At 37.9% G+C, this 12767-nt stretch overlaps 1 long non-coding RNA gene across 1 annotated transcript in view; it reads left to right on the forward strand.

Moving 5' to 3' along the window:
* LOC122217481 overlaps positions 1 to 12767 on the forward strand; it is a 235454-nt gene that overhangs the window by 34756 nt on the left and 187931 nt on the right. The window contains exon 2 of the long non-coding RNA XR_006201524.1: positions 6004 to 6140. This is a non-coding gene — a long non-coding RNA (uncharacterized LOC122217481). The remainder of the gene's footprint in view (positions 1 to 6003; positions 6141 to 12767) is intronic.

Genomic DNA, 12767 nt, shown 5'->3' on the forward strand with positions numbered 1-12767 from the left:
GTCCCAAAAATAAATAAAAAACGTTGAAAAAAAAAAAATTAAAGTTCAGCTGTTCAGATAGGCTGATCTTAGAGACCATGGGGTCCACTGCTGTATTTATCAGAGGAAGTGAATGAAGTCTGAAGGTCACGCAGCTAGTTAGCAGCAATTCGAACCCTCTGTCAGATTGTCTGTTGCTAAGTGTCTTAGCTCAGGCTGCTAGACTAAAATTCCACAGAACGTGTGGCTTAAGCAACAGATATTGATTTCTCACAGTTCTGAAGGCTGGGAAGCCTGAGATCAGGATGCCAGCACAGTCAGGTTCTGGTGCAGGCCCTCTCCTGGCTTACAGTCTCCTCGCTGTGCCCTCCAATAGCAAGAGAGAGAGGGCTCTGGTCTCTTCCTCCTCATATAAGCACACTGATCCCGTCAGTGGGGCTACACCCTCATGACCTCATCAAAATCTAATTGCCTCCCAAAGGCTCCACCTGCAGATACTATCACACTGGGACTAGAGCCTCAACATTCAGTCTGGAACACCAAGTCAGTCTTGATTCTAGTCTACCATGTGGCTGAATACACCCTGACTCAAGCCTTTGAATATTAACTTCTAACCATAGCCTTTATCATTTTATCACAATAATTTTTTGAATTATAAATGCGATGCAAACTTGTAGTAGATAATAGGAAAAAAATGAAAATAAAACAGTATCACCAACTAGAGATTAATAATTGGTTTATTTTCTTCCAAACACATATGTATGTATACATATATACATCCATAACATTTTTAAGAGCAAACTTAGATTCGTAATGTAGTTTTTAAAAAAATTTTTTTTCATAATGTAGTTTTTAAAATCCTACTTTTTTACTTTAAAAAGTCTTTCCCATTCCCTTAAAGTGTATTTTTTGCTTTCTCTCTTTTTAATGTTTTTGACTATCTGCATCATTATTTGCATTTATGTATTGTATTATTTGGAAGATATGTGTTTACTTTTAATCTTTTCAGTTTGTAACTTCAAATTTTTAAATGCATTTTTATTTTTCTAGTTACCAAGCCAAGAAAGAAATACTGTATTTTTAGTTCTACCTACATTAGATGAATTTAGTACATCTTTCCTTTCAGTACAGCTTTATGAGAAAATCTTGGTTTTGAGGGCTTTATGATGCTGTGATTATTGTTAAAAAATGGATATATGGACATAGGAAATTATTAAGCATGTAAACCATTCATTTTGTCACAGAAAATTTAAATTGGCAATTTTTCCACATCATACTAATTGTTTCCACAAGGTGGAAATACAGAGGATTGGCCTGGGTCCTGGATTGCATCATCCTCAATCAGCCCCCAGTGTTCTTGCAGGTTCTCATGGGAAACTCTTCCCATTATTAGTCTAAAGCTTTAGATTCTAATACCTGTAGAGAATCTTGGCCCCAGTCTAGCCCACATGGAGCTGGGGCCCTATTATGTCCCCTGTCTTTTGGCCATGTCCGGAACAGACCTCCCTCGTTCCGATTCCAGGCCAACGCCACAGGAAGATAAATCCTTGAGGAAGTGCATCAAGTGAATGAACATTTGTCCCTAATGCCTAGGGCTCTTGATCTCTGTCAACCATTTCAGGCCTCTTTTCTGCTTGGTTCCTTACTTGTTTCTGCTTGGGCAAGATACATGAATTTAGGACAGAGATTCTCAACTCATGTGCTACATTAACTGTTGCATTATGAGCCTTTGATTTATTTTGGCTACAACTTCAGATACATTTGAAAGGTTGCTGTTCATTGAGTGAATCACTAAGCTAAGCAGGACATATAATGGGCATGAATGTTAGCACCTTATCAAACTGGTGCCAGAAAAGGATTAGGCATTTAGTGGAGCGTGTGAGGACTTTGCCACTTTGCCTCCTCCTCCTCCTCCTCCTCCTCCTCCTCCTCCTCCTCCTCCTCCTCTTCTTCCTCTTCCTCCTCCTTCTTCTTCTTCTTTTTCTTTCTTTTTTTTTTTTCTTTTTTTTTTTTTTTTTTGAGAGAGAGAGAGTGAGCACATGCAAACAAGCTGGGGAGAGGGGCAGAGGTAGAGAGAATCCTAAGCAGGTTCCACACTAAGCTTGGAGCCTGAGATGGGGCTTGATCCCACAATCCTGGGATCATGACCTGAGCTGAAATCAAGAGTCAGATGCTCAACCGACTGAGCCAGGTGCCCCATGAGGACTTTGTCTTCTGACAGTGTGGTTCTGGCTGTAAAGAGGATTTTAAAAAGTAACATAGTATTGAAGTGTGACCATGTGAATAGTGCAATAACTAGATGCTTTCAAAGAGCATGAGATATTATTCTCTAATAGTATTTGTGTTATAATTATTCCTGGCTTGTTTAGCGTTGGTGTTTTTGGAGTGCCAAAAATTACAGCATTCAAAAAAACAAGGTTGAGAACTACTGATGTGGAAGCTTTTTACTGTTTCCAGAGACCATAGCCAAGACTTCCATTGTCTGGGAAAAAGGATGGTCAGAGAAAATAGCCAACCAAAAGAGAGAAAAATAAATTTAAGATTTCAGTTTTGCTAGCATACCAGGAAATCCACTTAAGTTGTTCTGATTCTACTGCTTTAAACAGAACTCTCCCATCAATAGGTTATCTGTGATACTAAAATTTCCATGTTTTGGAAAAACATTTATTCACCTACCATGCAAATTGCCTTCTCTTGTGGAATTCATGATAGGGAACTACAAGCATACAGACTTTTCTGAGGAGCCTTTCCTTCTATTATTGGTCATCTCATATATTTATAGCTTCCCAATGGATTTTTTTCCAACTCTATTAACTCCTGTGTTCTCAGATCTCCAATCTTCAATTAGTTTTGGGTTCTTTCCACAATTATAGATTTTAACTCTCTTGTAGGTGGCACAGTACCCCACATTTGTTGTGACCTTGCATTTCCCAGCCCCAAACTCTTCTCATTTCTGTATGTCTTCAGACCAGCGGACTTGGAAGTTCTTATCACTGCTTTTGCTCTTTGTGTGTCTCAAAGAGCACTGTCTTCTCCCATCCTCTTCAAAACTTTACCATACTTCTACCTGAAGTCCCCAGGCCCTTATTTCCAGAAGGGTCTATTTCTCATTAACTTTGAGTAACATGGCATTCTCTTAGCTGTGTCTGAGAAACAGATTGTAGAGGAAAAGAGGATTTAGAATATTGACAACCCACAAGTGCCAGATGTTATCAGGTAAAAAAAATATGCTCACCCAAACTCTGGATTCTGATATACAAGCCTAACTAGTTCCATAAGACCAGTCATCACTGACCCCATGAAGAGGTTGCCCACAGGCCATGTAACTGGACTCCTTGGTTTCTAGTGGCATAAGACAATTGAGCCACAGATTGTGCTTCTCAATTATTTCCATTGGTCAGAGAGCTAGTAAAAAAATCCTTTTCAATTCTTTAGTTTTAGAATCTCAGTGATAATTCCTGGCCCCTAGTGAGTCTGGGTAGAATTTTGCCCTGCTCATAGTAAAAGAAATGTCGTTCACCCAGTGCAAGGTTTGTGATCTCTTATTTTTTAGCTATTCACATTATACATCAGTAGTCACCTAGATAGGTAACTATTTGTTTTGCTGGTCTCTTTGCTCACTTAGAAGTCTGCACATAATTCTAAGAGTATGGAAGATTATTGTTTGATATTCTTAGTTTCCAATGTTGTTGTGATTTAGTGTCTTTTTTTTTTTTAAACCTTCTTCAGCAACTTGTAAGCAGAAAAGTCAGGAACTGTGAGCCACCTGCTATCTTAATTTGACACCTGGTCTCACTGCTTTCAACTTCCTCTACTTCAAAGCACTTTTACAAGTGAATCACTGTTGTTATTTGTGTCTTTGACTAGAAGAAACTTAGACAACCTGGCTTAAAACAAGCAAAGCATGCTTAGTACATGCTACTCGGTCAAAATCAAATAAACAACCCTTGTAAGGATTGGGTTATATTTTCCATAGCTAGGGAATCTGGGAAACAACTATATAGCTCATTCTTCCGGGTAGTTTGAGAACAACTCCATTAGGGCAAGTAACTGAATGAACAAATAATAACCAGCTGTATTTTAAACCCTACTTTCTCTGAAGGTAACCTCTCAAGAGGTTACTTTCTTCTTCAGCCCGGGATCTGACATCACTTCTACACTAAAGTGAAGATGAAGTATCTTCAGATCATTAACACAAATAAATTCCTATTAATGTATAGCAGTCTACTTTCAATTACCCATTGGTGAAGAGAAATAGAGTCATTGAAACAGCACTATAGATCTCCATTTTAAACAAAAGTTGCAACCTTTTTTTCAGAATTATCTTAAAAGCTGTCTTATTGCTATGAAATAAATCTTTTTTTCATTTCTCCCTCTTCTTTTGGATCTGCTAAGGAGTAGTGAAATAGACCAAATGGAAACAGCAGAAGTGAGAAAAAAAAAAGGATTAGGAGATAAAAGAAATCTGTTTCTTTGGCATTCTTTAAAATGCAGAGCAGTTCCTGGCATAGAATATATGCTCAATAAATGTTTGTCTCATTAAATATGTATCCCAAATCTTCAGAATAAGAATTTGGGTTCTTTTGTTTTGCCTGAACACAGGAGCTTTTACTTCTAGAAAATTTGATTGGCTAGAGTAGAAAACTTTAAATGCATTGAAGGAAAAAGTAACTGGTGATATGTTGCTTATAACTGGAGGCTGGTACAAGTCTACCTCATGATAGGGCTAGGGGAGGGATATTACTTGGAAGGGCCAGCTGGTATTGATGATAGATAAGGACAATGAAATAGTAACCAAACAGGTCAGTCACGCAAGAGGATGGGCTCCATTTGGCTGGAGCCAGCAGATAGACACTGTTAGACATAAACCTTGTCTACCTTTCAGATTGCCTCCCATCCTCCTTTTCTCTTTATGTTTTGGTGTCACACATGTGCTGACTAGCCTGTCTACTTCTAGATGTGAATGGAAGAACACATTCTGGATGTTAGGACTTGGTTTTGAGATTTCAGGGGACTGGATGACACAACCCAGAAGTGTGTTTGAAGAGAGAAGCTTCCTGCATGTAAACTTGACCAAAGAGAAATGGGAGATGGGACTCTTCCCTGCCTCCTTCCTTCCAAGGATTGCTCCAAGATGACATTTCTTTTTGCATTTTTTCTTGACAAGTCCTGTGTGCTGGGCAAACATTGCTGCTGCCTGGCCAGTGCTACTTTTTCTCCTCTTACATTCACTGTTCTGGTTTTTCATTTCCCAACTAAAGGATCAGCCTTTCAATTCTTTTTTCAGGCTTTGCTTTCTAAAGGATTAGGATAAAAAAGTTGAGTACCCTAAAGCTTCCACATTCTGGCTCCTTTTCTGAACTCTTTCCTTTTAGTATTTCTGGCTCTAATCCAATGACATAAAGACAGAAGTCCTTCCTTCCTCAAAGATCATGCTCTTCTCTTAACTTTGTATCTCTAAATAACTAATACTTATGAAAGTAGGAAAAATATTTCTCTAAGGAAATATGTGTGTATGTTGGGGGAGGGGTGTATAAATTGTATCCTGAACATCATGATTTCCTGTTTGCATGTGAGAGCTGTTGGACAATAACAAGTATTCTAACACACGTGGAATTGGAATCCAAGAAGGAGAAAAGAGAGATAGTCCAGAAAAAATGGCTGAAGAAATAAATGACAGAAACCAAACCACAGGTCCAAGAGTCTCAGAGAACACACACACACACACACACACACACAACACTGCCCCCTTATCTAAATATACACACCTATCCACATCATAATGAGACTACTGAAAACAGAAGACAAAGACAAAATTCTTAAAGGCAGAACAGAAAGGAGCATCACATATAGAGGAACAAAGATACAGAGAACAATTACAGTGAACTTCTCAGAAACTATGCAAGCCAGAAAGTAATGGAGGAACATCTTTAAAGTATTGAAAGAAAAATCTCTGTTAATTCTGTTCTCCTGAAAATGCATTTCAAAAAATAAAGGAAAAATAACATTGCTTTTTTTTTTCAGACAAGACGAAATTCATCTCTAGAAGACCTGCTCCATAAGAAGTAGTAACATATATTCTTTATGCAGAGAGACAATGAGAGAGGATGGCAACTTGGACTTACACAAAGAAATGAACATGGAAAATGGAAGCAATGATGGTAAACTTAAATTTATTATTTAAAAATTTAGGGACACCTGGGTGTCTCAGTCAGTTAAGCGTCTGACTTAGGCTTAGGTCGTGATCTCACAGTTTGTGAGTTCGAGCCCCACGTTGGGCTCTATGCTAACAGCTCAGAGCCTGGAGCCTGATTTGGATTCTGTGTCTCCCTCTCTTTGCCATCCCCCACTACTCCCCTTTCTCAAAAGTAAACATTAAACATTTTTTCAAAAAAATTTAAAAAATTGCTCTAAAGCAGTGTTTTTCAACCAGGGGTTATATCCTTCTTTTCTCATCCCTCAGGGACCCTGGCATTATCTGGAGACATTTTTGGTTTTACCATTGGGGTGGCGGTACTGATATCTAGTGGGCAGAGGTTAGGAATACTTTTAAACACTCTACAGTGCACAGGAAAGCCTCACACAACAACTCTCCAGTCCAAAATGTTAATGTGGCTGAGGCGGAGAATCCTTGTTTTGAAAGATAACTGTCTAAGGCAAAAAAAATAGTAACAATGCACTGTGTGTTTATAGCATATGTAAGTGTAGAAGGTACAACAGCAATAGTACAAATTATGGGAGAGAGGGAATGAGACTACAGTATTGTAATGTCCTTATACCACACAGGAAATAATATTCAAGGTAGACTTTGTTAATTAAAGATGTATATTTAAATTGTTTTAATGAGAGAGAGAGAGAGAGAGAGAGAGAGCACAAATAGGGGAGGGGCAGAGAGAGACGGAGACACAGAATCCAAAGCAGACTCCAGGCTCTGAGCTGTTGGCATAGAGCCTGATGCAGGGCTCGAACTCATGAGCCATGAGATCGTGACCTGAGCTGAAGTTGGACGCTTAACGGACTCAACGACTCAGGTGCCCTTAAAGATGTATATTTTAAAACCTATGACGACCCCTCAAAAATAATGGGGATAAGTGGAATCACAAAATACACTCAATTAATAAAGAATAAAGCTGAAAAGGAGAGAAAAATTACAGAACAGATGGGACGTGTTTGCACGAAGGTAGATCTGAATCCAGCCATTTCAACCATCACATATCACAACCATCACCAATCACATTTTATCGGCCCTCCATTACCTTCATATTAAAACTAAACAAAGACATTACAAGAAGAGAAGAACTTTATGTTAAATCCCTCATGAACATAGACACAATTATCCTCAACAAAATATTATCAAATTGAACCTAGCAATATTTAAGAAAATGATAGTGTATAATCAACTGGGGTTTATGCCGGGCATGCAATACTTGTTCAATACTGAAAAAAAATTAATCTATGTAACTGAACATGTGAATAGTTTAAGGAGAAAAACCACATGGTTATATAAATAGATGTAGAAAAATATTTGACAAAATTCATCATCTGTTCTTGATAAAAAGTCTCAGCAAACTAGTAATAGGCAAAAGGGCATATATAAAAAACCCCACAGCTAACATTATTCTTAAGGATGATAGACTGAATTCTTACCCTGTAAAATCAAGAACAAAGGAAGAATGTCATTCTCACCACTTTTTTAATTTAGTACTAGATGTCTCAGCCAGAACAATAAAGTAATAACAAGAAACAAAAGTTATACAGATTGAAGGAGGAAAGAAAACTTGTCCCTATATGTGGATAACATGCTTATTTATAAAATCTCAAGGAACTTGCAAAAATGTTTCTAGAACTAAGTGTATAAAAATTGTAGGATACAAAGTCAGCACACAAAAATTAGCTGTATTTCTATATGCTAGCAATAATCAATTAGGAACCATAATTTAAAAATGATATCACTTTCAAGACAGTATGTACTGGCACAAAAAAGAACACATAGAACAATGGAACAGAATTAGAAGACCCAGAAGTGAACCTGCAACTATATAGTCAATTAATTTTCAATGAAGCAGGAAAGTATATCCAATAGGAAAAAGTCTCTAAAACAAATGGTGTTGGGAGAACTGGACAGCAATATGCAAAAGAATGAAACTGGACCACTTTCTTACACCATACACAAAAATAAATTCAAAATGGATGAAAGACCTAAATGTGAGATAGGAAGTCATTAAAATCCTAGAGGGAAACACAGGCAGTAACCTCTCTGACATTGGCTGTAGCAACTTCTTACTAGATATGTCGCCTGAGACAAAGGAAACAAAAACAAAAATGAACTATTGGGACTTCATCAGAATAAAAAAGTTCTGCACAATGAAGGAAACAGTCAACAAAACTAGAAGGCAACCTATGGCCTTGTTAATTTTAATGGATAAAATTAAGAACACTGGAAACAACAGGAATTGGTGAGGATGCAGAGAAAGGGGAATCCTCTTGCACTGCTGGTGGGAATGCAAACTGGTGAAGACACTCTGGAAAAAATATAGAGGTTCCTCAAAAAATTAAAAGTAGAACTACCCTATGACCCAGTAATTATACTGCTACCTATTTACCCAAAGGATACAAAAATACTAATTCAAAGGGACACATGAAGCCTGATGTTTATAGCAGCATTATTATCTATAATAGCCAAATTTTGGAAAGAGTCCAGATGTCCAGCGATTGACAAATCAGTAAAGAAGATATGGTGTGTGTGTGTATATGTGTGTATTATATGTATACAGTGGAATATTAAGCACAATAAAGTATGAAATCTTTCTATTTTCAATGATGTGGATGGAGCTAGAGAGTATCATGCTAAGTGAAACAAGTCAGAGAAAGACAAATACCATATGATTTCACTGATGTGGAATTTAAGAAAGAAAAAAAATGATCAAAGGGGGGAAAAAGAGGGAGAGGCAATTAAGAAACAGACTCAACTATAGAGAACAAGCTGAAAGTATTGAGGTGGTGTTGGTGGGGAGGGAATGGGTTAAACAGGTGATGGGGATTAAGGAGGGCATTTGTGATGAGCACCGGGTGTTGTATGTAAGTGCTAAGTCACTAAATTCTATACTTGAAACTAATATTTCACTGTATGTTAACTAGCTGGAATTTAAATATAAAATCTTGGAAGAAAAAATAAAAATGATATCTCTTACTAAAGCTCCAATAAAATGAAATACTTAGGTATAAATCTACGAAAACATATAAAATCCATTCTTGAAGCCTGTAAAACACTGATGAAAGAAATAAAAGAAAAATAAATGGAGAGACATATTGTGCTCATGATTGGAAGATTCAACATAGTAAAGATGTCAGTTCTCCCTCAAATGATCTATAGATTTAATGAAATACTAGTCACAATCCCAGCAGGATATTTTCTGCAGATATAGACAAGCTGATTCTAAAATTTATATGTAAAGACCGTGCAACTAAAATAGCTAAAATGATTTTGAATAAGAAGAATAAAATTAGACGAATCTTGTGACCAAATTTTAAGACAATAATTATAGTGACGTATTAGATACGTAAATCAATGAAACAAAAATAGAGCTACACAAATATGGCCGTTTGATTTTGGTTAAAGTGTAAAAGCAATTCAGTGGAGAAAGGATGGTCTTTTCAACAAATTGTGTTGGAAACATTTTTCATTCACATGCAAGAAAAGGAAATTTTACACCAGGAGAATTAATTCAAGTGGATCATAGATCTAAAGGTGAAACTTAAAACTATAAAACTTTTAAAAGAAAATATAGGGGGCTCCTGGGAGACTCAGTTGGTTACATGTCTGACTTTGGCTCAGGTCATGATCTTGCGGTTCCTGAGTTTGAGCCCTGCATTGGGCTCTGTGCTGACAGCTCATAGCCTGGAACCTCCTTCGGATTCTGTGTCTCCCTCTCTCTCTCTGCCCCTCTCCCCCTTATGCTCGCTCGCTCTCTCTCAAAAGTAAATATTTTTTTTAAAGAAGAAAATGTAGGACTACAGGATCCCCTTTTCCCTGTTGTTCTTTTCAGAGGGAAGTATTTTCTCTCATACACCATTGCTGTGATGGTCAGGCTAGCTCAAGCCTAGCAGCTTCCTGACTGGGGCTTGTCTTAGCACCAAGCAGGGAGAATAAAAAGAGGAAAAAATTGGGTATTCCCACATTCTCCATCCCAGAGAGGGCCCTCTTCCCAGTCTTGTAATTAGAAAGAGAGGGTTTCTCTTGGAGCTTTTTCTTTCCACACTTCCTGTGCAGTCACAGGACTCAGGTTGCCCTGGGGCCTCAGCTGGGATATATGGAATGGAAAAAGCCAGGAAATTTGCCACCGTCTGGGTTGGTTTTCAGGATTTGATTTCCCTCACAAGTATGCCTCTTATTTATTATTTATTTGTCAGAGTTCCAAGAGGCTTGCTTTATGTGTCCTGTCCAAAGACTTATAATTTCTGAGGTAGATATGTTCTGAGGTAGATATGTTCTTATTTCATCTCCGTGGAACTGGAACCACTAATTCTGCCCTCTGTTTTTTGTTTTTTGTTTTTTTTTTTAACCTAAGAAGTCAGTTTCATTTTGCTGGTGATTGGTAAGAAGTGTGAACCAGCACCGAGATCTATATATGGAGACATAAGGGGGCATTTACTTGAGGCTTCAGGGAGAGTGCTTTCTCCCTGATAAAGAGAGAGAGTCATGGAGAAGTTCCACTCTTCTTGTCTGCCATTGGATGCTGTTGTATAATGGTGCCTGGAATCATGGCTGCTATCTTGCATTTCTGAAAGAAAAAAAATTATACAGAAGCCAAATTGCAACCAACACACGTCGTGGGGCAAATAAGCTGGACCTGGGACATTTATTTATGTGGGATCATAAATTCCTAATTTTGAGTTGATAGCTTAGTTACTGATTAAAAGATTTGACATGTAGGAAAAGACTGATGTTATATTTTAGCACTGTAAAGCCAAAAAATGAATATATAGCTTCAAAAGAAGTATGGATTATAATAGAATTATTCTTGGTTCTTTTGTGGACTTGGGGATATGTTACAATTCTATTCTTTATGTTCCTTTATTCACTATTCAAAAATATTAATAGGGTCCACATTACATGCCAGAAATTTGTTCTGGATACTTACAGTACTAAGATAAGCTAGAAATAATTGCTGCTTTTCAGTGGCTTACAGTCCACTAGGGGCTACAGATGTATAAAAGCAAATGCTGTGGTTAAAATGCAGAGGGATATAAACTAATACTGTATATGGAAATATACCAAATTATTTAGGAGCATAAAAGAGCTATTTTTGTGGTATAGTTTTTCTGTTTTCTGATAATGTATTTTTCTCATATTTGAGTACATTACATTTGTTTCAGTTTTAGATTATTGGGTAGTATACTATGCTTTAGGTTTGATGATGTGAAATTTTGAGGGAATATTTGCTCTTTAGAAATGAGCCCATGATGGACCCTGTATATTGCCTCCTATAGTGTTAAAGCCTTCACAATGAGTTTCGACTATTAACTCAAAGCCAACTCAAATTCTTGTGTATCTAACTTCTTTAAGTGGAGCTCGAATAAGCATATTTTCAGTCAGCCTGCCGACTTTGCGTGCCCTGTAAAACTGCACCCAGCATCTGCTAGCTGTAGATAAAGCCAACCATGTGGTTAGAAAAGACCCCAAACTGCAGCTGCCCTTTTGAGCTCTCTGACCCAGAGACCTCCCACTTTGCTGCCGGGCAGTATCACCTAGTCACATCTGCCCCCTCATCGATTCTCCCCTCCCTTGTCCTGTTCCCCTTCTGGGAAGTGGCCCCACTCCACTGACTTTGGAAGGTCACCTGCTGTGAAAAACTTTCCCTCCTCTGCAGCACTGTATCTTGTGGTTCTGTTTTTGCCTTGATAAGCCCACAGATCCTCAAACTTACCACGTTTCTCTATTATTTTTATTTTCGTGTTCCTTTTTAAAGGTGTACTCTTTGCAGTTCTCTTCTTTGTATATCCACTGGGCAAATCCTCTCGTTCTTCCTTTCCTTCTGCCCCCAACTCTCCTCCGTGAGTCCTTCCATGACCTCATTTTCTGATAATGCAATCTGCTGTCCTTCCTCATCTCTCTGCATTTCCCAATCTCCCTATTTTGTTATATTTCATTATTTCTCTAGTACTTGTCACCTTCTAATATGCTTTACTCGTGTTTAATGTTTATTGTATGGCACACTCTGTTAGAATATTATTTCTTCAGAATTTGAAGATTTGTTTCATTGTCTTTTTCACTTTTAGTGTTGCTGATGACAGAACAAGATGATTCTCATTCCCTTTTAGGTAACCCGGTTTTGCCCCCTAATAGCTTTAAAACAATTTTTTTTAATGTTTGTTTGTTTATTTCTGTGAGAGAAGAAAGAGACAGAGCACAACTGGGGGAGAGGCAGCGAGAGAAGGAGACACAGAATCAGAAGAAGGCTCCAGGCTCTGAGCTGTCAGCACAGAGCCTGACATGGGGCTCGAACCCACAAACTGTGAGATCATGACCTGAACCGAAGTCAGACACTTAACGAGCTGAGCCACCCAAGTGCCCTGCCCCTCCCCCAGTAGCGTTTAGATTGTTTTCTTTATCTAGCGGAGTTCTGAATTGCACGGCGTTTTTGATAGTTTTTTTCTTTCTTCCTGCTTGGTACTTAGTAAGAATTTCATTCTGAAGACTTGCATCTTTTTTCAGTTGTGGAAGTTTTCCGTATGTATACACACATACACATAATAATACAGCATGCACATACACATACATATCATTC

Source organism: Panthera leo, chromosome B1 (genome assembly GCF_018350215.1).
Source record: "Panthera leo isolate Ple1 chromosome B1, P.leo_Ple1_pat1.1, whole genome shotgun sequence".
In the NCBI taxonomy this organism is placed as follows: domain Eukaryota; kingdom Metazoa; phylum Chordata; class Mammalia; order Carnivora; family Felidae; genus Panthera; species Panthera leo.